At 48.0% G+C, this 25,469-nt stretch overlaps 1 long non-coding RNA gene across 1 annotated transcript in view; it reads right to left on the bottom strand.

Annotated features, from left to right (window-relative positions):
- The window catches only part of LOC144169467 (uncharacterized), a 384,099-nt gene extending 358,865 nt beyond the window's left edge, over positions 1-25,234 (bottom strand). Inside the window, exon 1 of the long non-coding RNA XR_013322450.1 lies at positions 24,689-25,234. This is a non-coding gene — a long non-coding RNA (uncharacterized LOC144169467). The remainder of the gene's footprint in view (positions 1-24,688) is intronic.
- Positions 25,235-25,469: the final 235 nt, after the last annotated feature.

Below are 25,469 nucleotides of genomic sequence, written 5' to 3' on the forward strand. Positions count from 1 at the left end.
CAGCGGCAGCGTTGTTAGTATGCACGCAGTTGCTTGAATAAATGACCCGCTTTCCTGACTTCCCCCTTGATCTTAATTGCTATCGCTCTCCGTTGCCCACATCACACACAGAAAAAAAAGGCAGTGTCTAGAGTGCTGTCCGACGGCATTGGAATGTTGGTGTAGGAGTTCCGTCATAGCTCTGTGTTACGAAGTGCGCTGATTCGAAACTTGATCTCGGCAGATTTTTATTTTTGCACTTTTCGTTTCCATCAATCATAACTTTGGTAACTAGTAGTTTTCAGGCTTTTGAATGACCGCTTTGCTTGTTAGGTTAGGTTTGGTTAGGGAGAGCGAAGTAGCGCCAGACGTTGGAAAACTCCAGTGGACGTCACTTTAGTGGACTGCTTATTGTGGCGTCTGAAGGCCCTATAGAAAGAGCGAAGACAAACAATGTGAGCGTCTTGATATTAATGCGAAAGCAATAAATGGCCTAGTGAATAGAAAAGCTGACGTTGGACGTCTGTAGCAGCAAAACTACTCCTAAATACCCCGTTGGCTGCGGTGCGTCATATACCCGCAGAGGTATATTAGGTGCGGAGTACCTTAGGACTGCACAATGTCCGTCCGCGTTCGTGCGCATAGCATTTACAATCGCAAAAAATCCTACAGGCACCGGTAGGATTCGAGCCTGTGTGTGGTAGACCAGACAGAGTCAGTGACAGTCATCTTACCCATTGGGCTACGATCGTGAGTTAGTACCTGAGAGTCAAACGGCTTACTCCCTCGCCTGTAACGGTGCGGAGTACCTGAGGACCTCCCAATGTCCGTCCGTGTACATCCGTGCGCACACCACCATCAAGCTAAAATCAAGCGAAATTCGATTTGAGCCGTGCGTTGCAGTTTCATTTAGGGAATAATCAAGGTGCAACTCACGGCTCAAATCGAATAACGGTCGGGGCTCAAATCGGATGTCACTCAGGGCGCAACTTGGATGTCATTTCGAGTCCCCGTACTCCGTACCCTCGCCATCATCCACGGAGAGGAGATGCTGCTATTTTTTGCCCAATGTTTATGCACGGGATATTGCTGACATTATGCCTAATGTTAAGTTTTGATATCGAACAAGGTTAACAAGTACGCTCAGCTTGGCGTGTAAGGAGTCTGACGTTGCTGGCACGTCGTTAGGCCCAACGTTATGGCTATGTAATATGAATAATGAAAAGAGGTGCATTGGACAGCGCTTTCTGAGACATTGCTTTGAGTGCTGGAGTGACGACACCGCTTTTTGCCGGCCTAATTTCAGTTGCAGCAGTAAACGCATTCGAGAGGCACTTTAAACCGAAAATCGCCGCAAAGGCAAAGCAGAAACACGGAGAGGTGCCTGCTGCGGCAAGAAAATGACACCTTGCCTTTCTTTTAAGCCAATAACTATAGCTTTACAGGTGCTGCAGGCACGAATGAAAGAGGAAAAACAAGCAGCATCACCTTTGGTCGTGTCATGGATACCACACGCTTGAGGGCGATCAAAGTGGGGAATTGTACCGAGCCGAATATCGACGCGACCGCAAGCATTTAAACCAGAAAAATGCTTGGCCCAAGTGTCCTTTGTCTGTAACCTGAAATCCCGCACACCCTTCTGCAAGTGGAGTTCTGTTTCTAAGAGTCTAAACAGTCTAACCGCATTTTATTTAACAAACTTGAATCTTACGGAGTAACTGGCCCTGCCCTAACTTTTCTGAAAAACTATTTGTTGAATACAACGTAATAAGTTTGTTCGACCAGCTTTTTTTTCAGAGACTAAACAGGAAACCAAGGTGCGCCTCAGGGCTGAATTCTAGGACTCCTCCTTTTTAATCTGTACATTAACGATTTTCCAAACATTCTGCATTCCAATCACTGTTTCTTAATGCCGATGACACTACCATATCATGTTCGGGCGGATCCCTAGTCTTAGTCACATCAAAGTTAAACAACTCGCTAGCTAGTGCAATGAACTAGGGTAATGATAAATGTCTTAGAATTAATCCTGCTAAAACTCATTATATGCTTTTTCAATCTAGCCGTAAACATCTGCCTAATCCTCCGAGTCTAAAAATTGGTCCTCATCAAATTCATGTGTGCGAAGGCGTTACATTTTTATGTGTACTACTCGATAGTAACCTTAAATTCGTTTCCCACATCAACCACTTAAAGAAAATATGTGGATTTGGTATTCGCACGCTTATAAAGGCACCACCATTCTTTTTCACTGAATGCACTGATGTTCCTATATTTTGCTTTCATACACAGTCACATCAGTTATGCAATCGCCGCATGGAGCAACACCTAACAATGTCCCAATGCGTCGGCTCTGATACATGAACACAATATTTCATGCGTAGAGAAAATGTTTCATTACAATTTATTACTTCTGTTTTTCAAGTTGCTCAGTGCTCATAGCCGATTAGTCTTATAGATTCGCTGTTTCTGCTTAACCCCAACTCCACCAGGTTTGCCTTTAACCGAAATATTCCATTGCCCCTTGTTCACTCCAATTACGGAAAGCAAACATCAGACTTAGCTGCTGTTTTATCTCTGGAATTCTTTACCACCAACTGTTAAATCCTCTACGCACTTCTATTCTTTTAAAAGATCTGTTAATAGGTTCCTTTAAACGTAACTACAATATTCAGCCCACAAGCGTGTTGTTCTGTATATGACGTCTTGTTTATTAGTATTATTACTTCGTTTTGCATCGTACCAATTCGTTCCCCGCCCTCCGCCCCAGCAGTGTTAACTGTGTGGTTTCCTTTTTTTTTCTTCCTTTCGTTTTCTTGTTGTATAAACGGTACCTTTTTTTGCTGTTGATTACCGGGCTGTTGATTGCTTTTTTTTCCTTTCATACCTTGTATCATTTTTTATGGTTCATCCCGGACAATGAACTTTGTTGTTTGGTTGTTTAGCTGGCATTGGCTGAACGTCAGTACCCTTCCGACATTTTTTTTCTTGTATATTTTATAGGCGTATTTTAAAAACAGTGTTTTTAAACGGTGTTTTTTTTTGCATTCTCCTGTACTGCTACCTAGCATAGTGAATTCTTTTGTTGCATTCTTTAGAGGGTTCCGTCGCAGTCCTTGGACTTTGGGACCATTTACTGCAAAACGTAACCCCCTGTAATTTTTGTTGAAATAATAAACTTCATGTGATTTCATTTGAAGGATGTTGGCGCCACCTCTAGAATTTTGCATCGGCTGGATGAAAAAAGGGGGATGGAGTATCATGCTATGAGTGCCCTCCTCCTCCGCATCCGTAAGGCGCAAAACCTTCTCTTTATGTTATTATTTTCGCCGCCTCACCTTTGATAGCACACCCCCCCCCACCCCCCTGAACGTTCTCACAATTTAGAACTAATACCTATTTTGGGATAGCTAATGTGTCCACCCAGATTTCTTTTCGTACAGCCTTAACAATGCAGCCCTACTCCGCAGAGCGACTGAATAGACAAGGGTAAGGGGTTATTACTGCGTCGAAATTTGCTATACGTGTCCATATAAACGATTCAAAACTCACAGTATTACATTTTCCATAAAATGGGGCCGTTGATTTTAAACTTACAATTTGAATGTGCTGAAGCCAAGCTGCCACATGTAGAAGCCGCGCTGTACAGTTTACAATGTGAGCGAAGGGTTCGTTGCAGCCTGGTGCAACATGGCCTGCATACCAGTTTGCTACGACTGTTAAAATGAAGTTTCATGACAATACAACTCAACTGTACCTTTACGCTGCGTCAGTTCAACATTCGGCGCACTCAGTGACGCGAAAGATACATTGGCAAGTGCTGCACGCGTTTCAAATGCGCTTGCGGTAGCCACTAGATATTTTTCAACTCGGGTTTTGAAAGCATGCTGGCAGAGGCGAAATTTTTTCAACCACCGTGTATCACGAAGACAACTGTTATACACGTTGCACTGAAGACGCTGACAGTCAATGAGATGGCTGTATGCCGATTTGAATGATAGTGGGAGGCAATCTGCCACCGTAACGTAGTTACAAATGAACTGTTTTGCGTGATTCGCAAACAAACGGTCTGGAGACATTGAGTTGGAAGTTACACGAATCCCGGGTCCTCACTTTAACGCAAATGTTTTCACGCCGAACGGGATAGGAGAAAGGAGAGTAAAAAAGGCCGAAGAAAGCGTGGAAAAGTGCATCGTGCCGAGACGACGCACGACCTCTCCATCGCTGGCCGTGAAGAACAGTGGAGCGCGTCGCTTGTACCGTCGAGGCGCGGCAACAACGGCTGTGATCGCTCTGTAGGTGAGCGCTGGCGTCCGAAAACCTGCCGGCAGCCGATAAACCGTTATTGATCCGACGAGTCGCTCCCCCGGCGATCTCAACGGCAGGCAGCAAGCAGCGCTGCAGGTTCGGCAGTTTAAGCCCCCACTGCCGTGTCGCCCGCGCCTCTTGCTTTGCTTGCGCCGCGACACACGGCGCCATCGGAGCTGTTCGCGCCTTGTTCGCGCTGCCGCACTTTGATCGCGCTTCCTCGCGGCAGCTACAAACGGAACAGAAAAGGGGTGGGGGGAAGGGCGGGCGCAACGGCCGTGGCTGGCGGGACCTGGGCGAAGAGGTGCGCGCCTCGTTCCCCTCTGCCCCCGCAGCGACAGCAAGAACAGAAGCGAAACCGATCGTTTCACCCGCAGCCAGCCGGGCAGGCGCCCAGGCTGGAAAGTAGGCTTGGCCAAGTATTGGCTCAACCGGGAGAGGTTGCCGGAGCGTGCGAAGAAATCTCGGCGTTTCTTTATAAGAAAAGCGGCGGCGGGGAATTGGGTATTCCGGTTTTGCGAGGAGTCCTTGGTTTTGTCTCTGGTGAAAATATAATTCCCGAGGCTAATTGCCACATGAAGCCAATGTACGCTAAAGAAAATCGCACCCCCCGTCCGTAACTGTTTTGTAGCCATTAACTTTGAAAGAGCTGCACCGCACGATGCGATTGCCGGCAGTTAGAACTGAGTGGAGGCATTTCCGCAATTGTTTCAATTTGAAATCTCGTATGAATGGGTGCACTTATTTGACTTGTATACAGTGTAACTGTAGAATATTGGCAAGTGCTGTCACTGGCCGCTCTGGATCAAAAAAATATTCTTGACATAAAAAAAAAAGTAGGGGGGGGGGGGGAAGAGGGACAGCAACAGAACGGAATGGGCTGATGAGGTATTTCTTTATCGAAATATTCACTCACGAATAAATGAAGGCATCAAAAAAAAAAAGAAAACGGCTGTCTTAGTTTTGTTCCCTGGAAATAGAAGAAAATCTAGACCTTTTGCAGCAGCTCAGCAGTTTTATAACGGGATTAGGCGAAAATAAAACACCTCAAGGCTGCACCCCACAAGAAATTGTCTTAGCATCACTGTAAAGCAAATACTTTTTTTCGTAGGTTGTCACGGGGCACCATTTACAGCGGTTCACACGTACACAATGCAGAAAACTCCGTAGTGAATTCCCGTTATGCAAAACTCCCTTAAGCCAACTACGCGGGAAAGACGAAAGAGTAGACTAAAACGAATTTCGTGACCTCCATGCACCCACACCCACTCACGGAAACAAGTGGCGTACTGGAGGAAGCATCCATCGGTCAAGCAAATGACTGAAAGAACAACTTGGTTGAGAGTATGCGTAATTTTAAAGTAGATGAGTGCACAGAGGCATGGTCACTAAGCAACCAGGACCACTTGTTCTATAGAAACGTAGTACGTTTCTGTTGCGATAACAAGCGAAATACATGTTTCAAATGGGAAGAATTTGTTGGTGCGTCCAGTGAGGTTTCTTGTGGTTTTATTGGTCGGTAGGTTGGTCAAACGGTCCTTTGTAACAGCACACGGTATTCTTGAGGATGCCGTGCTGTCCTGCTTTTGTCCAGCGCCGCATGCGTACACATGAGTGGCTGCACTTCTCGCAAACAATTTGAGCGGTTTCCTCGGACAGAACCGCAACATTGAGGTGGGCAAGATGAGTGAAATAAAGCCTCCTTTGAGGTTCTTCTGTGGAACCACGTGGGACCAGCGACCAAAGTTCGGAATTTGGCACTCTAATACTAAGGAGGGTAGTAAACCTACTTTGTTTACGTTTACCTCATTTGTGTCTCCCCTGTCTCCTTACCCTCTGTTATCATTGCAGACGGAAAACAATATAGGCGACTCACACTGCTTATCTTACGACGGCCGTCTTGGTATCCTGTTAAAGTTCGAAGTGATGTCCCGCCCGCTAGTGTAGCATCAAATAAAGGTGCCGATAACGGCATATGGGTGCGATAAATGAAAATACATTGTATTAGTTAGTGCTAGTTATACTAGCTTAACGCGTAAATTGTCGCAAAGCCGAGCCAAACAACAAAGGCTCCACAAATTTAGCAGGGGTCACGCTGAGCAAATCCAGCCATGGGCGTCGGCAGGGGGGTGCAAAAGGGGCACTTGCTCCCCCCCTCCAAGCCGCCTCGGCCCTTGCCTCCCTCCCCCCCCCCGCCCCCCCCCCCCCGCCCCAATTCCCCACGCTTGCTACATACGGTTAATTCATGACAGAAATTACCCCTTACCGCCGCATTAGCATCGGCTGGGAGATGGTGGGAATTCCACAAAAGTCGGTCGTTGAGATGGCATGTGTTCTTGCTGTGGCCAACAGCTATAGATAAATGGCTCATGTAAAGGGCGTGTGCTCGCAGAAGGTTGTCGAAAAACTTGAATGGTTCATTTATAGGCTCCGGACAGCGAAGTTTGCCGGGGGAGCGCAGCGCCAGCCGCGGCAGATTCGCGCAACTCTGGGTCGGTCCCGCCGCGCACACCGCCTTCAGCACCCGTGAACGCAACTTTGCAAAAACGTGTGTCATAACGTTATTTGCGTGTATATCTACTACATAGTGAAACGAAGTCATGCAGAAATTTATTATAGTAGGGGGGAAGCCTCCAAATAAAACGGGCGCCGATAAAATGTTGTCGCCTTGCTGCCGAGCCGTGGTTGACGCAACTGGGAAGCGTGCGTTCGAGGTTTTGCATTCTCCCGCAGATTTGTCTGCTCACTTTTTCTCGCAGATACGAAGTGTAGTTACTGAATCTTGAAAAGCCCACACTAAGTGAGCGGATTACATGCTGCCGTGGTGTACGAGCAGCTTGTTAGTAGGCTGGTTAGCAGGTGGTAAATACACATAAGTGCGCATTAAATTTGGTAACAAAGAGGGCCCCCAAACACAGCTATAGCAGCGTAGCATCACCCAGCAGCCGCATCACCCAGCGGTTCTACTCTGCTTCATGTAATATTTCACGTGGTTATGTCGCCGTATTAAATACATATAAACACATCAGGGGCGGACACTTATAGGCGTTAACGTTCTCAAATGTTTCGCTATTGGATAGCATAAAATCACCGCCTCTTCTTGCAAAAGAAGCAATGAAATTGTTTCTAAGGCACTCAAAAGCAAAGAAAAATAGAAATAAGACGTTCTGCAACAAAAGTTGGAAATATATGAACGCAGGACAAAATTTTCGCGCTCGGGGAGTAGGAGGAGGAGGACAAACTTTATTTATCCCATCCATTGTGATTGCGGTCACTCCGGACCAGTGAGGGGTGTCCTCAGGGAACTAAATGTTTCTCCCTTGACTTTTGCTGCAAAGGTATTGGCGGTAATAAATGCGCTACTAGTATTTCTTTCTAAGAGGAGTCACGTCGGACCCGTTGGCGTGGAGAGAAAAAAATACCCGAATATGAATATTCCGTAATTTATGCCGATACGCCTTTAGATGTTCTGCTTCCCCCTCCTCGCCCAATGGAATTGCTTGTGAGAACCTTCTCCTGAAGAGTTCCTTTCTTGGGGCGTGTTTTTATACAGCCGGCGTACTCGGCTACACGTGGAATCCCAAAAGTTTCTTGGCGGAGCGGGCAATTATTAGCGACAGAACTTTCGCTATGCACAAACAAATGTGAATTTCATACTGTTACATGTATGGAGCATCACATTCGGATCAAATACCCATATGTAACACCCATCTACGGGGTCCATTTAGTAGTTCTGCAGTCGCAAATGCACATGGATGGAATACCTCGCGTGGAAACATCGCGCAACGTCTGATATATTTGCTGACAAAGCCTCCTATTTGGTGGATTGAACAATATCAATTACGTTTTCTTTTGAAGGGAAACATGGTGGTCTCGAGAAAGTTTTGCCCGCAGGCAGGCTGTACAAGCGTTTCTCTTCAGGGGCATCACGCCTATGCAGCCTTTATATGCCTTCCCATACGCGAATGCAACAGGATAAATCCTTCTCCATTCACCTGCACTATATGTGGCAGGATTACTGTACAATCTCTTACTTCGTTTTAAACCCAAAAGGGGAAACTAATATGTTTCATCCGCGCTACAAAAAGAGGAGCACTCCCCAGCCAGGAACGTAACGGCTTGCGGGGAACGACCCAGTGTTGCGCATATCTGCCGAAGGAGGCGCTGGGTGTCGCGGGCTCCGTGTCGCCCTCTCGGCGCTGTCCGGCGCCTATATCAGAAGTGTCTTGCCGCATTGGCTATACCGTCCCGACAGTCCCAAGCATCCGCAATGAGTTGGCCTTGTCGTCGCCACAAGATGTATGCGCGGTGCACAAACTAATAACGGACAGTGGTTATACAGACAGGCGGTTTAAATTTGATCCGATACTACACACGTAAAAGTATCATGTGAACGTCTGAGATCATTCGTGAAATGTTTCGGCTGATGCGGAAACTGGCGATACTTTCCGATAAGCAAAATCAATCTCCGCCGTTATTTCGGGCTGAACTTAACAGGCCTGCAGCCTACGCATAATACAAGAGTACTCTTTCGCAAATCGTATCCGACACCAACAACTTGTGACATACCGGCAAATGGCTCTTTTTCAATCAACAATGCATGTACTGTGTCGCGCCAACATTGCGAAAACCACACGGCAGTACCAACATAGTTCTTTTTTGGGAAGGAAATTGTTAGGGGTGTACGCTTCTGTGTACCCTTCAGGGGTGTACGCAATCGAATGATAGCGTTTCATCCTTCACTTCATAATATCGGGACTAGAGTCCCTGCACAATAATTGCAGATCTTAAGCCGCGGGCCCCGTGACGTCAGCTGAGGCGTGTAACTGAGTGTGACGCGATGTTGGGCTTTGAGAGTGCTTCAACCTCGGACATGCAACTGCAGCGCCGCCTCCCTTGTTCAGGAGTGCTGCGTGACGCGCTTGTCCTCGCTTCCTCCTTTTCCCCTACTCTCTTGTGTGGCTTCTTTTTTGCTCAGTGCTATCGCTGTTTCGCCCAGAACGCCACCATGTTCTGGCATCGTTCGAAGGCCCAGCTGCGAACATAAACTCATCCGTCTTGTGCTCTATCGACATGCCGCCCTCCCTTCGAAGAACGCTTCACTCAATGCTCCCCCTCTCCCCACCTTTTACTCTTTTTGTTTTCTTCGTTGCCACGACCTCTGGCGTTTTTTTTTTTTTTGTGTAGGGCTGAGCTTGTTTTTTTTTTTTCGCGATACGTTCTCTTTGTCCGCTTATCCTTTTGCTGGCGCCAAGGCATGTCGTGCTGGACCGCTATAAAGCGGGACATCAACACATCCTCACGCAGCGCGGACCCTTCTTCAAGCGGCCGGCCGCCGGCCAACACCAGTGGTTTCCAGGGCAACCTTGCCACTCTCGTGTTTTGGGTCCGTGACACAATGTTGGGCCCCACTTTCTCGCCCCATTGCAGCAGAGCCCCGAGCTCTGCTCTCTCTCTCTCTCTCTCTCTCTCTCTCTCTCTGTTTTTTTCCCCGACTTGTTCTTTTCACGTTGGTTCGGTTCTTTCTCTCTAGGCTGCCTCTATGTCTCCCGTCCCAAATCACACACGACACAAATGCGCGCTGGCACGACACCCGTGGTGGCGCGCGCGTCCAGTTTGAGCCAGGCTGCTCGGTCCACTCCGATCCAACAAAGTTCAAAGCCGAGGGCGCGCGCCAACAGCTCGTTTCCCAGCGGTTCGGTGTCTGAGACAGTCGTCGTTCCTTGCGTCTGAGTTGGGCTTTTTTAGAGCAATGAGGCGACCAGAAGTGGTGCCTCCAGCGGCCAACGAAGCAAGGCGCTACGCAACGCGATTGAAATACGGCATTGCAAAAGGAATAAAAAGAAAGGTCTGGGGAGGGGAACAAAACGAACGTGGAAAAATAACAATGTGGGAGTAGGCAAACGGGTGTTATTGCAAAGAATACGCCGCGTACAATGAGACGGCTGAGAACGCCAACAGGAGGAAAGCATTCAATATCTTTGGGCAGCGGATCACGCTGAAAAGAAATTTTAGAGTCAAAAGTGGCCTACAAAAAGAAAACGAATCGAGAAGGATAAAGAATGAAGAAATACAGCGGTGTACGATGAGGCAAGAGAGAAATGACGAAAAAAACAAGAGAAAGACGGAAGGACTAAAAAGAAACCAGACAGCAAAGAAACAAGCTTTCTTAATGCGGACTTGGTGGTTGTGCTTTTAGAGTATTTTGTTAGTGCTTCACGAAGACTAACAGATATTGGAGTGAGGAGAGATAGCGTTGCCCTATGATTGTATGACTCTTGGCTTCAGAACAGGCTTCAGAACAATGGCTTCAGAAAAGGCTTCAGAACAATGGAAATGAATGACCCATAAGACCGATCAAAAGTGCATTTTAGACCAACTACGAGGCCCGGCTCATGACTTTACCCGAAAAATATAGCCTGTGCTGTGACATTACCCAACGTTAGTTTTGACGTTCTGCATTGCATTTTGCTACAGTGCTGATCTCATTTCTCAGTCTAATTGTGGACAAGTGATTGCTCTCTCAAGTTCGCTATGTTAAAGAAGAACCAAAAAAGTTTTGGAGTGCAGCTATTAACAGTTTTATGGTAGTTGAGCGCGTTGAAACTATGGTAGTCCCCATTTGCAAAGCAGAAATATGAAGGTCATAACGGGCTATACTACGTGGAAAGGACCGCACATTCACATCAGCAAGAAAAGTGGGCCAACATTCATTTTCATGAGTAACCATCGGATAGGGGCAGGTCTTGTTTTAGATGAGCATAGAAAACAAGTAACGTGAAATGCATTTGCGTTAGCAGTAAATAATGTTTCACCTTCACAAAATAATGTTTCACCTTCACCTTCACAACTATGTCAAAAATTCCATTCAGTTTACAGTCGAACAACCCATAGGAAATTCGGCGTTTTCAATTACGCAATCACGAAACGCCACGGATTTGTCCTATTCTCCGATGTATTTAGGGAAAACACGCGCGGAGGTGGTTTATTCAAGTTCCGTCCATCCCGATTCGTACGAGAGGTCTGCGCAGACTTCACAGTGATGATGTAGATCTGTAGATGCTGTGGCCTGCTGTACACCGATATCTTTCACGAAGTGGACGACCAAGCTTCTTTGTGGCGTACTGGGTAACATTCTGGCACGTGATATCTAATGTAGCACTCCATTCAAAACTAGGCATTGTGTCAGTGGCGTAGCCAGAAATATGTTTGTTCGGGGGGGGGGGGGGGGGGGGGTATGGAGGGAAGGGAGTGTTTTACGCCACCGCAAAAAAAAAAGAAAAACTGAAAAGCAAAGTAGCATGTGCGCAAACTTTATTTCCTTCTCTTTTTATTATTTAATTTTCTTATTTTGTTTTTTCATATTACCATACCGTTGCGGAGTGTGCATAGCATGGACGAAAAAGAGGCGAAGTGTGGAGGGGACAGGAGGGAATGCACCGCTCAGAAAATATCGTGGCGAGTTCTGACACCGGCCCCCTCCTCTCCCCCCACCCCTCTGGCTACGCGCTGCATTGTGTGATAACGGTAGCGACAGATATCGGAGTACAGCAAGCCACGGGGTCTACAGATCTACATCTTCAGTGAGTAGTCTACACACACCTCTCGTATACGAAGCGACACAGACCGAACTTGAATGAACGGCCGGCGCGCGTGTTTTTCCTAAATACGTCGGAAAAAAGGACATGCCCGTAGTGTTCCGTGAGTACTTAATTAGAAACGGCGACTTGCCCATGCGTTGTTCAACTGTGAACTGAATGGCTTTTTCGATATGGTTTGTCTACGAAATTATCAAGATGAAACAATATTTACTGTTCACGCAAACGAATTTATCTGTACAACGAACAAAAGAGACTTCTGGGTATAAATAGAAATGGGGATAAATAGAAATGGGGGAACAAGCACTGCTGTGAGGACCATTCCTCTCCTTTGCGCTTTCCCGTACCCATGTACCACGTGCTCGGTGCCCCCCCCCCCCTTCCCCGTTTCACTGATCGCGGGAGACGGAGGCAGAAACGTGCAATACCAGCGAATGAGTGGAAATGTGCGTTAGAATTTCGCGCAACATCATTTATAGGAAAGCACGCATAGAGATTGGCATGAATTTTTCGGCAAAAGTTCAGCAGAAAAAGGGTATATCTTTTGAAGGAGTAAAGCGCGAATAAGATGGCGCCGAGAAGCGGGGAAGCGGTCCACACTAAAGTCCTTCCAAAAACTTTTGGAAGCGCACGAGGGGACTTTAGTCTCCACAATATTACGGCAACTGCAGCAGCAGCAGGATATCAACACCCGATACGTTTCTACTGGCGCCCACACGACGGAAGTCGAACCACGCACATGCGCGGACGCGCGCTGCGCTCGCCCAGAGAACTCTAGGAGTGATCGAGTCAGTGAAGAACACCACCCTGCCGCTGAGAGTGGTGGAGAGCCACCCCGGCCGGCGCACAGAGCGTTCGCCCTCGTGTGTTTATAAGCCGCAGACACGCTTCCTTTTTATGACGGGGCAACACAAACACGCGCGGCTCCACGACGGCCCCAGTGGCTGGCGCGGAAGGAATGTTGTGGTGCGGCGTTGGGTATCGCACGCTTATACAACGCGCACCGTGTTTTGACGACGTGAGGACGCTTGGCGCCAAGATGTCGCCGGCAAAGATGTATTTCCTCTGGCTGAGCCACTCACTGCAAGTTTTCATGGATTGCGTTCTTGGATTTACCTTGAGACAAAGAAGCATTCTAGCTCACTCTTAGGGTGTATACATGCGAGTTGCACGTGCTCATTAATCGGAATGTAAAAGCAAAGTAAAGACCTTTTTGCGAGGGAGAACGTGCCAACAATAAGAGAGATATGTGCGAAATATATGGCTTGCCACATTTAAAACCGGCACAGAAATCAAGAACAACAGGCGTTTCAAACTGTTGGCCTCTTCGGAAATAATGAATGGAATGTAGAGCCACTGGAGCACAATTTTCTGCCACCGAACAGCTAGCTAGCTGGAAATGCTCAACGTAACTAGAATTTCTTTGCTACCTGACGAGCGGCTTCGTGCAACAGCCAAAGCGCAATTTCAGGCTAAGATTCGAAATCCTTGCGTAAAACGAAGCGAATACATAAACGTCCTTACCCGTCAATGAAATGGCTCCCGCGGACGCGATAAGGCACCACCGAGTCTCAACGACGTCCTCTCGGCGGATTACCTCACTGAGCCTTTATTTTGGAATAACGACGAATGGTGCCGAAAAAAAAAAAAACGCGTCGTTTCGTTTGTTTCATGGACGATAGCGGCAGTTGTAAAGTATGTCATTTAAAATATTGTATGCGGTGTTTACATTGTTACATTCTGTCAGCCAGACAGCAGTAATACTTTTCGGAAGTGCAAGGGCTATATGGGAAAAGAACTGTTTCCTTAGCGTTACTGTTATGGGCAGCGGTACAGACGCTGCAAGACTGGTAGAACGTTATAATTAGATCCGTGCCGAGTTACCGATTTTGCAATCAACTTCACGAAAAACGTTTTGAAAATAGAGGGGCACGATTCGTCTTACTCATGGCAGTTAAGAGTCTTTGCTGCTATATTGAGGTCGGCGTAGACGAACTTGCCGCCGTAGTTCATCGCCACTCTAGTTCACATTAACAGTAGGGGTGCGGTAATGTATTTAGGAGATAATCACTGAATTTTATTTGTATTATTCTCATTACCCTGTTGATACAGTTATCTAACACACCGTCGTTTTGTAGCAACGTTGATGTAAATACTCGTATAGCTTAGGTATTCAGCCTTTTGATGCACCCAGCAGAAGAACAGCATATAACCGTGCGTGAACACTGAAGTTGGGGGGGGGGGGGGGCGCTATAATGAAGGTTAACACTATTAGTGCGCAAGTGGATGGACGGCAGACGTCTGGCCCTCCAAAACATTCCGAAATGCTTCTTCTCGTCGCACAAAAAGCGCAGGCATATTTCTGTGATCTACAAACAATAAGAAATTCACAATCACTGGAGCAAAAAAAAAAAAAAAAAACTTAACAAAGCAATAAAGCGATGCTGTGCCATTCGATGCCATGGTGCGCAGTCGTGCGGCATAAAGTGTCCAAACTGTCCGTAATTCACTGCTATGGAAAACAAAACGCACCGTACTGCGAACACCGGCGCGTCTTTCTCACGCGCCCCGGTCTCACGCGCACCGAGGCGGACGTCGGCATAGTTCCATGCGGCGTGTGTAGGCTCCGCCTTGTCCTCCCCTCCGTGTTCACTATTTGTTCAGCCACAGCGCGGAGCCTCGCGCGGGCATTATTCCTCTCTTCCAAGAGCGCGCCTCCAGCATTTGCCCGTCGTGGTAGTCCCACGTCTTTTATTTTCCCCTCTCGGCGCGCCCGCTGGCAGCGCTGTCTGTCTAACGTCAGTCGACGCCTTAAACGAATTACATGGAGAGCGAGCCGATTCCAGATTGAGTGCGCCCGCGATGCTGCGGTCGCCAGCAGCAACAGCGGCTTTGTTGGCGGACGCGACGCGCGCTGAATATGGATGCGAGTCGACGACAGCCAAAAGGGGTTATGACCCGACGCCGGGTGCTGCGCGTTTGGTCGACCCTCGACGAAAAATTCTCCCTGCGTTCTGCTCCCGCTCGTCGCGGGCCACCAATTCTTTCGCCGTCTCCGCATTCTACGGCGGCGAGGTCGAGAGAGAGTGCGGACTCTGAGAAAAGGGAAATTTTATTACCTGCTGTGTGCCGCAGTGCAGTACACTCAGTGGGCTGTGAAGGACTGGGGAAGCTAATCATTTGAATCCTAATCACGCAAGTTTAGCCCTCACTCAGGCTTTGCGTACGATTTGCAGTTAGGGAATAAAAGTCGAAAAAAAAACCGGGCAATCTCTACTAACGGGAAACCTGGGGAGGGGCGAAGCATGCAGTGTATAGGTGTAATCTTGGCGCCTTGGCGTTTTTGCCCACGGAGATGAAACCTTGGGGGAAGAGGTAGAGAGGCTTGGTGTAAAAGTCTCGTGTCTTTGAAGCACGAAGCGTTACATCGCGAGGCGTTGGAAAACGAGTGTCGCGGTATATTCTTTTAGTACGCGTTTGTACACACGGAGATGAAACGTGCTAGAGCGAGGCTCTGGAAAACGGGTCTCCCAGTGTTTTAGTAGTGCGACTGCATGAAATGACGACAACAGGAGACGCCGACAGCCCGAGCTCCTAAGGGGCTGCGCCTTTGAAACAAAGTTGTCGCGACTTGGTTTCGAGCTAGCGTATTTTTGCTGAGTCCTAAATGGTGGCACACAAGAAAAAAAAAAAAACGCAAGTGGTCTAATCAATCAGTGGCCTAGGACCATATGATGCGCTCCTTGGCTCAAGTACAGCGTTCCTGCTTGAACACGAAATTTGAGTTTTTCGGCAAAAAGTGCCTTCATAGCATCGAATTTCCAATTAAGTCTCCGGTGTTTATCTTGGTATTTTTCTGTTATTGTAATTATCCAGAGATATATATGTTCCGAGCCATAAACATGGGAATGTAAAGGGAATTTCAGCGCATGCGGAGATCTCGCATAAATGCGCCCCGGCCTAGTAACATTGCAGGATAGCTTTAAAACAGCCTCATACATACCTCCACACGGCAACACTCCAACTTTCAAACCTCCGTTAGGGCAGAAAAAGGTAGGTAAGCCAAAGTGACCCGAAAGATCGCGTAATGACGTGAACCGCTCTGAGACACGAGAATTATCTCCGAAGAGAATGTGACAGCGTCGAGGTGCCCTTTCAAACGAGGACAGCAAGCAAGAAAAAAAGAAAACTCCCTGCAATTTCGACATTGCTCCTAAAAAAATAGAAACAGATATAATGAAAAAGTCAACTAAATGTCCCTACGGTACAGGACACACCCCTTCACGATTCTCGTTTCTACTTTAGACTTGTTAATGCCAGTTCGAATCCCACGTCTGCCGCAGTTTACATGCGGGACATTGCGTCAAGAGGAGCCATTGGGGGCGTCGCGACTATCTTTACTCTTGTGCCCGATGGGGTGCATCAGTGCAGGCGATTTCCAGTGGTCTTGTTGCTACCAGGAAACAATTGCTTCCATCAAAATTTAGCCCACATCATATTCGATATTGTTCAAAGGAATTATTTTGCGAGGACCGGACGTGTGAAGACCTCGAGCTGAATTATTCGTTGCTCAAGAGGGCCACTTACTTTAGATACTTCGGCTGAATGGTCTACGATGAAGAACACGCGGAGAAAGAAATCCCGTATCCAGGCATGCTGAATAGAACTAAATCAAGGTTTAAGGAGCACTGTGTCAAAAAGATTCCAGTCAGAATGAAGGGACAAGTGATCAAGATAGTGAATGGCCAGCAGGCCACAGGCAGGCAAACAATTCGCTAGAATAAATTCGTATATATCGAAAGGATGTAGTAAGCAGAAATGAGGATGCTTGCGTGGAGGGGCGGAACAACAAGTAAAGATAGGCGAAAAGCGAAAACGGCCGTGTGTACGAGATTTCGGCGCACGTTAACCCTGGTGGTCAAAATTAACCCGGAACCCTCCACTACGGCGTGCCTCATCGCCTGTGTAGCGTCGGCACGTTAAACCCCACAATCGATCAATCAACAGATAGACTTCTGAGCAACGCATCGGAAGTAGTAGGAAGGTCACGCGTACATCGGAAGAAAAGTGCAAGTAGAAAGAAACAGACGGTTTGGCCTCGTATGAGAATGGACGATGACGCCTCCATTCAGCGAGAATTGATGTTTAACTAGATAAGGAAAAGGGACGACATGTTAAAGAAAGAATGTGTGGAATTACGTCACCGAGGAGGATATGAGGGGTAAAGGCTGAGGTGCCAAGTCAGCGTAGTGGTAACGCACTTGGCTGTAGCTCTGGAGACCTGGCTTCAAATCTCACATGAACGCAAATGTGTTTTTATTCATTTGTTTTCTTTTTACGGCGGCGGTAATTTTCTTATCATTCGTGCTGACGACGACGACGGTCACTAATTTTCGCGTTTGATGAGTCACCTAATGCTTTTGTCTTAAAATGTAGAAGTACAGGCCAGCGCCAAAAATGGCACGGCAGTGCGTGGTGTGAATGTGTTCAGTTGCGAAAAAATTGGCCGCGTATCTGCTCTTTTCGTTGCAAATGTCGACGAAATACGAGAGTCTTTCGTCGACATTTGTCAAGTAAATGCCTCCCTTCGCTTTCCCCGTCACCTTTCATGCTGTTCCTCTCCCGTCGCACTCGTCCCAAGGTAAACATGCTAGTTGTTTGTTCAAGTCAATTTAAATTTACCGCATTCTACTGCTCCAGGCCGGGTGCCTCTATGCCAGCGCTGCAGTACGGCGGAGACGCGCGTGCAACGAGGCGCCATAGTTCAACGTTCATAGAACCCCATTTCCTTACTTCACGTGCGTTCCAAGCGGAACGTGGTACCGATCTAGTGAAACCTTTCGTAATTGTTGCCGTTTGATTTCTTAAAATGTCGTCAGAAGTTATAGTGGCGCGGCCGACAGCAGGCGACGGAGTGATTTTTTTTTCTACTGTGGACATAGTATTTCATTTGCTAGCGCAAAAATCGAGCATCCATAAAGGAACACTGCAATTATCCCTTGTGTATTGATTTTATATGCCTCCTATTTGCGTAATGTTTTGTTCTTGTTCAACAATGTCGACAAGTATGAACACTGCCACCGGGCTTAGAACTTTAGATTTGCCTGTGGGTATAAAGACTATTGCGCAGCATCTGTTTAACTTTGGCCGGCTGGCTGAATCGAGTGACAGACAGACAGGCAGACAGACATACAGACAGACAGATCAAAATTTTCCCGTTGAAGTAGCCCAGGGAAGAGTATCGCCTTTAATATTCGACTCTTCAAGCACGATTCCTGATAGTGCGTTCTGCGGGAGGAGATTTTACTATTTTCTGAGCACACGCGCATGTGGCGTTCTTCGCACGCAATCGACATCGTAACGACACATTTGCGTGCTGTGGTTTGTGCAAATCCTGCCCATTATTCTCTCCCCGCTGGCTTTCGAGCTTTGATTTCACACTAGAAGTGCCGAGTCGATATTTGCTGATAAAAATAATTTTTTTCTTGCTCCTCTTTTTAGCTAAGCTATTGTGAGAAAACTGTTAAACGAAGGCACATCGATCGTGGCAAGCGTTTTGTTTTTAAGTGCAGAAAGCCTGCCACTTTTTCTGGACGTGGCGTCGACCGTTACTCGGGTAACGCTGATTGATCGAGCAATTATACGCAGCAAATTATTCCACGCGTTCATAGCTTTATTTGTTTCTGGTGGTTGTGAACCTAATTTTGTGCATTTTTTATCGAACGACCGATTTGTCGTCCTTATGTTGCATGGCACTCGTTCTAGGTGACCTTTGTCACGCGATTCCCGCTCTGTGCTGGAATATTGAGAGACGCACACGAATGGGTGGCGTAGACTCTGAGCTGAAGCGAGATGAGTAAGTGTTATCAAACACCGCTCGGAGGCTATAATTACGCAGGCTCGCTCGTATGCTGGGACTAGCAGCCGTTAGGTTTGCAGCTGGTAGCCCGACTTTGCACTCTGGGCTGGGCCCGGATTTTTTTTTCTTTTTTTATGTATACAGAGGAACAAAACAGGGAAGTGAAAGAACAGGGGGGGGGGGGGGGCGGTGTCAGTCACTTTCAAATAAAACGGCGGCTCCTTAAAAACAATGCCGAAAAAAAAAAAACTAACGAGGCAAATGCCTCGTGGAAGGGTAGGAAATTTTTTTTCTTACGGCCACATCTGCAGTCATAAGTTAGAGCTTCGGACGGAGCTGTTGAATCTGTTCTAGGTTTTATCCGTGTGCTAAATTTTGCATGTCTGGCCATATAAAGGATTTTGCAAGCCTTGTGTGAGCAAAACCTGTTGTAGTTCGTACTCGCATTGCTTCTTCAGAGTTCCACTTGTCATGATCTTCAATTCGTCGCTTCGGCTGCAAAAGGTATAAGGCAGGCACGAAGCCCCCTGAGACACACCGGCGTGCATATAAGCCCACAGCTGCCTTTATGAGAGGCGCCCTTGGTGTGCTGGGTGTGAAGCGTTGGAGGTGCGAGTGACGAGACTTTTTTTAAGTTTTCCTTCCCTCGCTCAGAAAAAAGTCTTATCAAGAAGGGAAACGGATATTTCCTGTTAGTGATGCCTGCAATTTCCATTACAACATCCGTATGAGGTTATTCTGCAGCGAGCAGTTAGCCTACATGGTTGATATGGGCTGCCGGCTACCTCTAACTACCATCAGCTGAAATGGGTAGCAACTCTGATTTCGCGTGTAAGAATATCGATGTCGACAGTGAGGACTGGTGACTCCCACAATTCCTCATAAGCATCATAAAGATAACGGGAGAACCAGACGAATTCTCCGGTCTTATCTGCACTCCTAAACCGTGACGCGCACACATGGGATAACAAATTGAGCAGCATGGCGCAGCAATTTGCTTTGAACAAAACTGGATGGCTGTATCTGAAAAGTGAAAGGCCGCTTAATGGGTAGGGGTGGGGCGCTGTTGAGAAGTGGCTTGATCCGTTCTATAGACTCCCGCATCCAAGCTGCTAGAATCGTAGTGAAAAACTCGTGTATACTGGTTCGGAATTCTAAGTAAATGATTTTTTTCCCCAGCCGCATTGACAGCAAATTTAAAAGTGTGGTCGAAAGCAAGGAGGACCCCGACTTAGCGTTTAATGCAGCAGTAGACAGCGGTTAAGTTGGTGCGACGGAAGCGAGGCGAACCCAGTTTCTGCTGCGTCGACGGCAAACAAACGCCAGGATTCGCTCGGAAGGCGCAGCAAAGTCAGTGGGCCGGTAGGTGGGCGCGCTTCTATGCTACTGCGCTAGCTCGCTGCGATGCCTCTCCGTGACAGCCTCGTGTAAAAGGCTAAAGGCGTCACTGAGTTTTTTAAGTGCGACCCCAAACCATCCACCGCCGGCGGCGTTGGCGTCCGCAGTGCTCCTCTATATTTGAAAAAGAAACAGCATCCGGCGCCAGGTTTCGATCCGAGGACTTTGCGGCCGCAGCGCGACGCTCTACCGACCAAGCCACGGACGTGACGGTGATATCAGTGTTAGACGCGCCTTATATCTTTAACGCATTCAAACTACGTCGTCAGCGGCGTGCGTTGGCGACTCAGCGGCGTTATAGCGGCTTGATAACTGCGTGGTGTACACGTGATACTACAAACCCGATGGAAGAGATGGAAGAGAAGGCGGCGAGGCGGTGGGCTGCGGGGGCCGAGCGCAAGCGCCGCAAGCGGGCCGACAACCGTGCATTCGCACTTTCACATTCTCCCCCTCGGGGAAATGCGGGGGAATTTTTTTTTTTAATCCATGCTGAAAAAGAACCTGAAAATATTCTAAAGGCCGGCTTCGCCACAATGCTCCAGAATAACCAGTCCCTGCCATGAATGGTAGAAACTTCGGCTAATGATGAGGGTCTGCGAGCAATTCAATACGAAGATGTTATCTGCGCAAGGACATCGCCCAATGCGAGCAGGACATTTCGAAGTGCGCTGTGCCGGAGCGCACATTTCTGCTTTGAGTCAAATCGCACGTTGAGGGAATTTACACCGTTAATCGCAACGTCTGGTCCTTCCGAAGAGTTGGGGCGATACCGGTTGCGCGGTTATTTCAGGGTGGATATCGACATCGATATACCGTGGATATCGATGCCATCAATCGGCAGTTGATAATTTGCTAATATGAGCATGAGGACAAAGTCTCCGGCTCGCCGGGCCGAGTGGAATATAGCAGATATTGTGTGGATGTAAATGACCGGAAGCGGCTAAACCCTTGCATACCTGATAGTATGCCACCAACGGAATATCAAATGACATTTTTCTATTTATTCAGCGTAGCTACTTGAATTGATCATTGATTGATTGATTGATTGATTGCAGGGTTTAACGCGCCGACGCAGCGCAGACGATGAGGCGCGCCGTAGTGGAGGGCTCCGGATTAATTTTGACCACCTGGGGATCTTTAACGTGCGCCGAAATCTCGTACACACGGGCGTTTTTGCTTTTCGCCTCCATCAGAAAAGCGGCCGCCGCGGCCGGGAATCGAACCCGCGACCGAATTGATCATTGCCTCCCGTGACATTCGGTTTCGAAACGCCAGTAAACGCTGCATACCAAAGAAGATGGCCGATAACACCAACTCTGAAATGAGAGCCCGTCACGTATTATATCATCTTTTCCTCGGACGCGCACGGAAACTCCTAGACACAATCTGCTGATGAGTTGACTACATTATGGACGCAATCCGCGTGGGGCAAGCAAAACTGTCATGGCAGATGTGTACTCCTGAGCTTCTGCAGTACCACGCTGTATGTGATTATGTGATTGCTAAGGCTGGACACTAGTGAGTCCGGATACGCACACACAAGGACAAGAAAAAAAAAAAAGAACGGACTAAAGAAAGGTTAAATGAAAAGCTTTACTTTTACATGAGGAGGGAGAGCAGCCTGCACTCTCCAGAGTGGATGGAGAGCGAACTGCGCACTGTGTGAGAATTGCGACCGGGAAAAAGAATCGAGGATTAGACACACGCTGAGTAGAGGCCGGGTAAATGCGTAGAGGGTGAACACAGGGGCTTTTTAGCTGCCAGAAATATCTGAAACATAACTGAAGTCTTGCTGAAGTTAATAAGCCTCAGCGTTGCACTTTACGAAAGGTTTTAGCCTATGGTCAGGTTGGGCGTTTCAGCTCAACAAGTGCACCTAATCCCAGAAAGTTAGCATTAACTGACTACATAGCCATAACACCGCCAAAGAGCAGGCTAGCCTTGCCCTTAACGTAGAACACCTTCAACCTGAGTTCATAATGCCTTTCAGCTTCCATTCCAGCTGCGTTGAGGTCGTGGTTTAAAAAAGAGGCTAAATAATGAGATGGCAAGTCATGAACCGTAAAAGGATGCCGGATAGGCTAAATTCTCGGGCATTTCTCAAAGGATGGGTTCGTGCCTCTGATTTAGGGAGGCGACCGACGTCCTATTCGACAAGCGTCACCCAACCATTCACCTCAATCCATAAAAAAGCTTCCAGCAGCCACACTAGCCACGCTGAGGCCAGGCTTGCGGCGAGTGTGGTTTGCCTCGGCTCGTTGTATATAATAGCGTCTCTATAACTTCTGGCCCCCTTCTGTATACCCTTGCGAAGGGAATAAAACTGCAGGAATTGTATTTAGGACTGCTTATAGGACTTCGGATGCGGACACTGTTCACAGGAATTTCGTGCCAGCTTCACACAACTGTTTGCCACAGTAAAAACAGTTCATAAATGGCTGGTGCGCTGTCTGATATATCCCCACCGGGTCCCAGAAGAGGCGGTGACAAGTAGTAAATCGACCCTTCGTGTGATCCATTTCATCACAGACCTCTGATGGGAACTCACGTACAAAGAAATCTGTCGTTGCCCTTTTAGCTCATTCGGGCTGCTGTTGCACAAGGCAATAACCTGAGTTCAAGGGGCTACTGAGGGCTAAACACATCTTCATAGCAAAAGAGCGATCAAAATCAATTGCATTGTACTTACATTGAAATTCGCCGAATAGGTCGTTAACTCCTGCATTGCCTAAATTCCCTTAAATATCACCAAGGGTCTCTTCTTTTCTGTTCAACGTACGCGGGAGGCACGCTTGGGTCAAGACACCGCTTGTGTTTTGAAATGGGACGAAGAAAGCGTGAGGAACTCACTAGGTTACGTGCCACTGCTTCAATTTTTATGCAATTTTATCGTGTTAAAAATACGGGGAAACATTTTGCCGCCTTTGCGCTCCATACAGCAACGAAATGTGCGACGAACAATGCGCAGGCGGCGAACAGGTGCACGTGTATCCAGGCTTTTGTTTGCCGTCGCCCTAGAAAATGGTTGCCCTAATGCCTTTCATCAAAGGGGATGGGGTTATTAAGAGATACACCTCCCAGTAAAACAGTTACTGCTGTCATCAAAAGAAAGCCGTAATGGCTGGAATACATCGTACATGCTTGGATAGAAGAGCGCTATCGTTGGTCCCTCCTTTCTTTTGCACTCTGCCTTCTCCTCTAGCTGACACTCCCGTCATATCACACCAACAGCGTAATCATATGAAACTATTTACGTCAAAACAAATGATAAACCACAATCTCGGGCTCTATCGCAATCATGAAGTCAACCGCCGACAGCCAAATGATTCCTTAAGGCAAAGTGAAGGCTGCGAAAGGGAATTAGTGCCTTACAACGACGGGTTAGCCTGATAGCTGTGCACATGTTGACACTGTACACGCACTTATTATCGCTCAATCATTCTTGACGTGAAACACTGCCAGCCAGATAATGGCCCAGCGGACACGCTAAACCTTCACCAGGTGGCAATATTTCACGTGTCATGGGAACGTTGCACAAACAAACCGCAGTGTATTGACACTACACCATCAACGGGAAAGCATTATATCGCTGTATGTCGCCACCGGGACCAGAACGTTTCGTACATTATCTGCTGCACTGATGAACGTAATTACAATTATGTTGGCTGCAGGCTTCTAATGAACACGGGGCGGTTTAATTAACTTATTAGATAGTGTATGCTTTGTCTTAAGTTTTATGCACAGCGGCTATTTCGATCATCCACAACGCATTTGTCTTTCACCCTTGTGTAGTTGCGTCTGTGATATACCAGAGTTCTTCCGTGTCGGCCTCTAAAGAAAGGCCGTGATGATCACAAGTGAAATGTAGAACTTGAAATCTGACATTGGTCAATTAAGTATTTATTGATTGATTGATTGATTGTAGGGTTTAACGCGCCGACGCAACGCAGGCGATAAGGCGCGCCGTAGGGGAGGGCTCCGGATTAATTTTGACCACCTGGGGATCTTTAACGTGCGCCGAAATCTCGTACACACGGGCGTTTTTGCTTTCGCCTCCATCAGAAAAACGGCCACCGCGGCCGGGAATCGAACCCGCGACCCCGTGCTCAGCAGCACAATGCCTTAGCCACTGAGCTGGTCAATTACGTAGGCGCCCACAGCCTGGCTAATGCATGCCCCACCACACACATGGAAAAGTGATGGCTTACATTACTACCAGGCGTGGGTATTTCGTTGTTTTTTTATTCGCGTGATAATAAACCCAGTTACACGTTGAACCCCATGTGGTCGTTCATCTGCTCTCGTAGTCGTGTTTCTTTTCTTAGGTTGCTGTGCACGCGGGGTTGAAAAGCCCTATTTGGTTGTATCTGTGTGTGTGTGTGTGTTTAACCTGAGTTTGCAATCTAAGCTACATTAGAACGGCCACCTTAGTGTCTCATCTGCCCCGGCTTCAAAACAATTTGGTGTGTATTACGTGGAAAGCAAGCAAGAAACGCATAGCCCTCATTAACCACTCACGCTTCCGGAGCCCTTTACTCTCGCTTACCCTGAAGAAGATGCTGCACCCAGTGCTGAATCCCACGCAATCAAGTCGACGGGCCGGCAAGTTCAGTCAAAGTCAAGAAAGCTCGCTGACGTATTTGTCAGGCGGGAACCGCAGGATCGCGCGCACACACGGGATCACACAACGCACACACTGGATGAAATGAATGACTGTGACTAGTTCACGAAAGAGATCACACAAAGCGCGGAAGCTTCAGAAGTCTATCAGTCTGTTCGATCAGATCAACAGTCGTGTATGAGGCCGCGCACTACTGCAGAGTCCGTGAGGGACGTCGTTCGCCACAGAGCCTAGCGTTGCGAGCGACGTGCCCGGCAGGACACGCGTGTACGCCACGCGGGGCGCAGTCCGGCTGTCTCACACGCGCCGCGCCGACGAAGAATCGGTGCTCTGAAAAGCCCGCGCGTGCTGGATCTCGTGCTGGCGCAGCAACTCACGCGGCGACGGTGGTCCCCGGTCGAAGCTCTTGCCGTACGTACGAGCAGAGAGCGGCTTTGGCGGGTCGCTCCCCTGCTTCGGCTGCGGGCGCTCTCGCTCGCTTTGCCGGTGAACGCTTGCACCGCGTGCGAGCGTGCGAGGTGCCACGCCGGTTCCCTGGTGGCGGACCCCCGAACTCGGGCGCTTGACGGCGGCGCGCCCGCCTGACGCCCGAAACCCCTTGTTTTATGGTCCACTTAGTCGCGGCATCACCTCGACTATTCTTCCCCTCGCCGACCTTCTGTCTGCCGGCTTTTAGCCGTTACCGCAATTTATCTTCTTAACGGGA

This window comes from Haemaphysalis longicornis, unplaced genomic scaffold (genome assembly GCF_048455015.1).
Source record: "Haemaphysalis longicornis isolate Haplotype H1 unplaced genomic scaffold, Haemaphysalis longicornis Haplotype H1 scaffold_1, whole genome shotgun sequence".
Lineage (NCBI taxonomy): Eukaryota > Metazoa > Arthropoda > Arachnida > Ixodida > Ixodidae > Haemaphysalis > Haemaphysalis longicornis.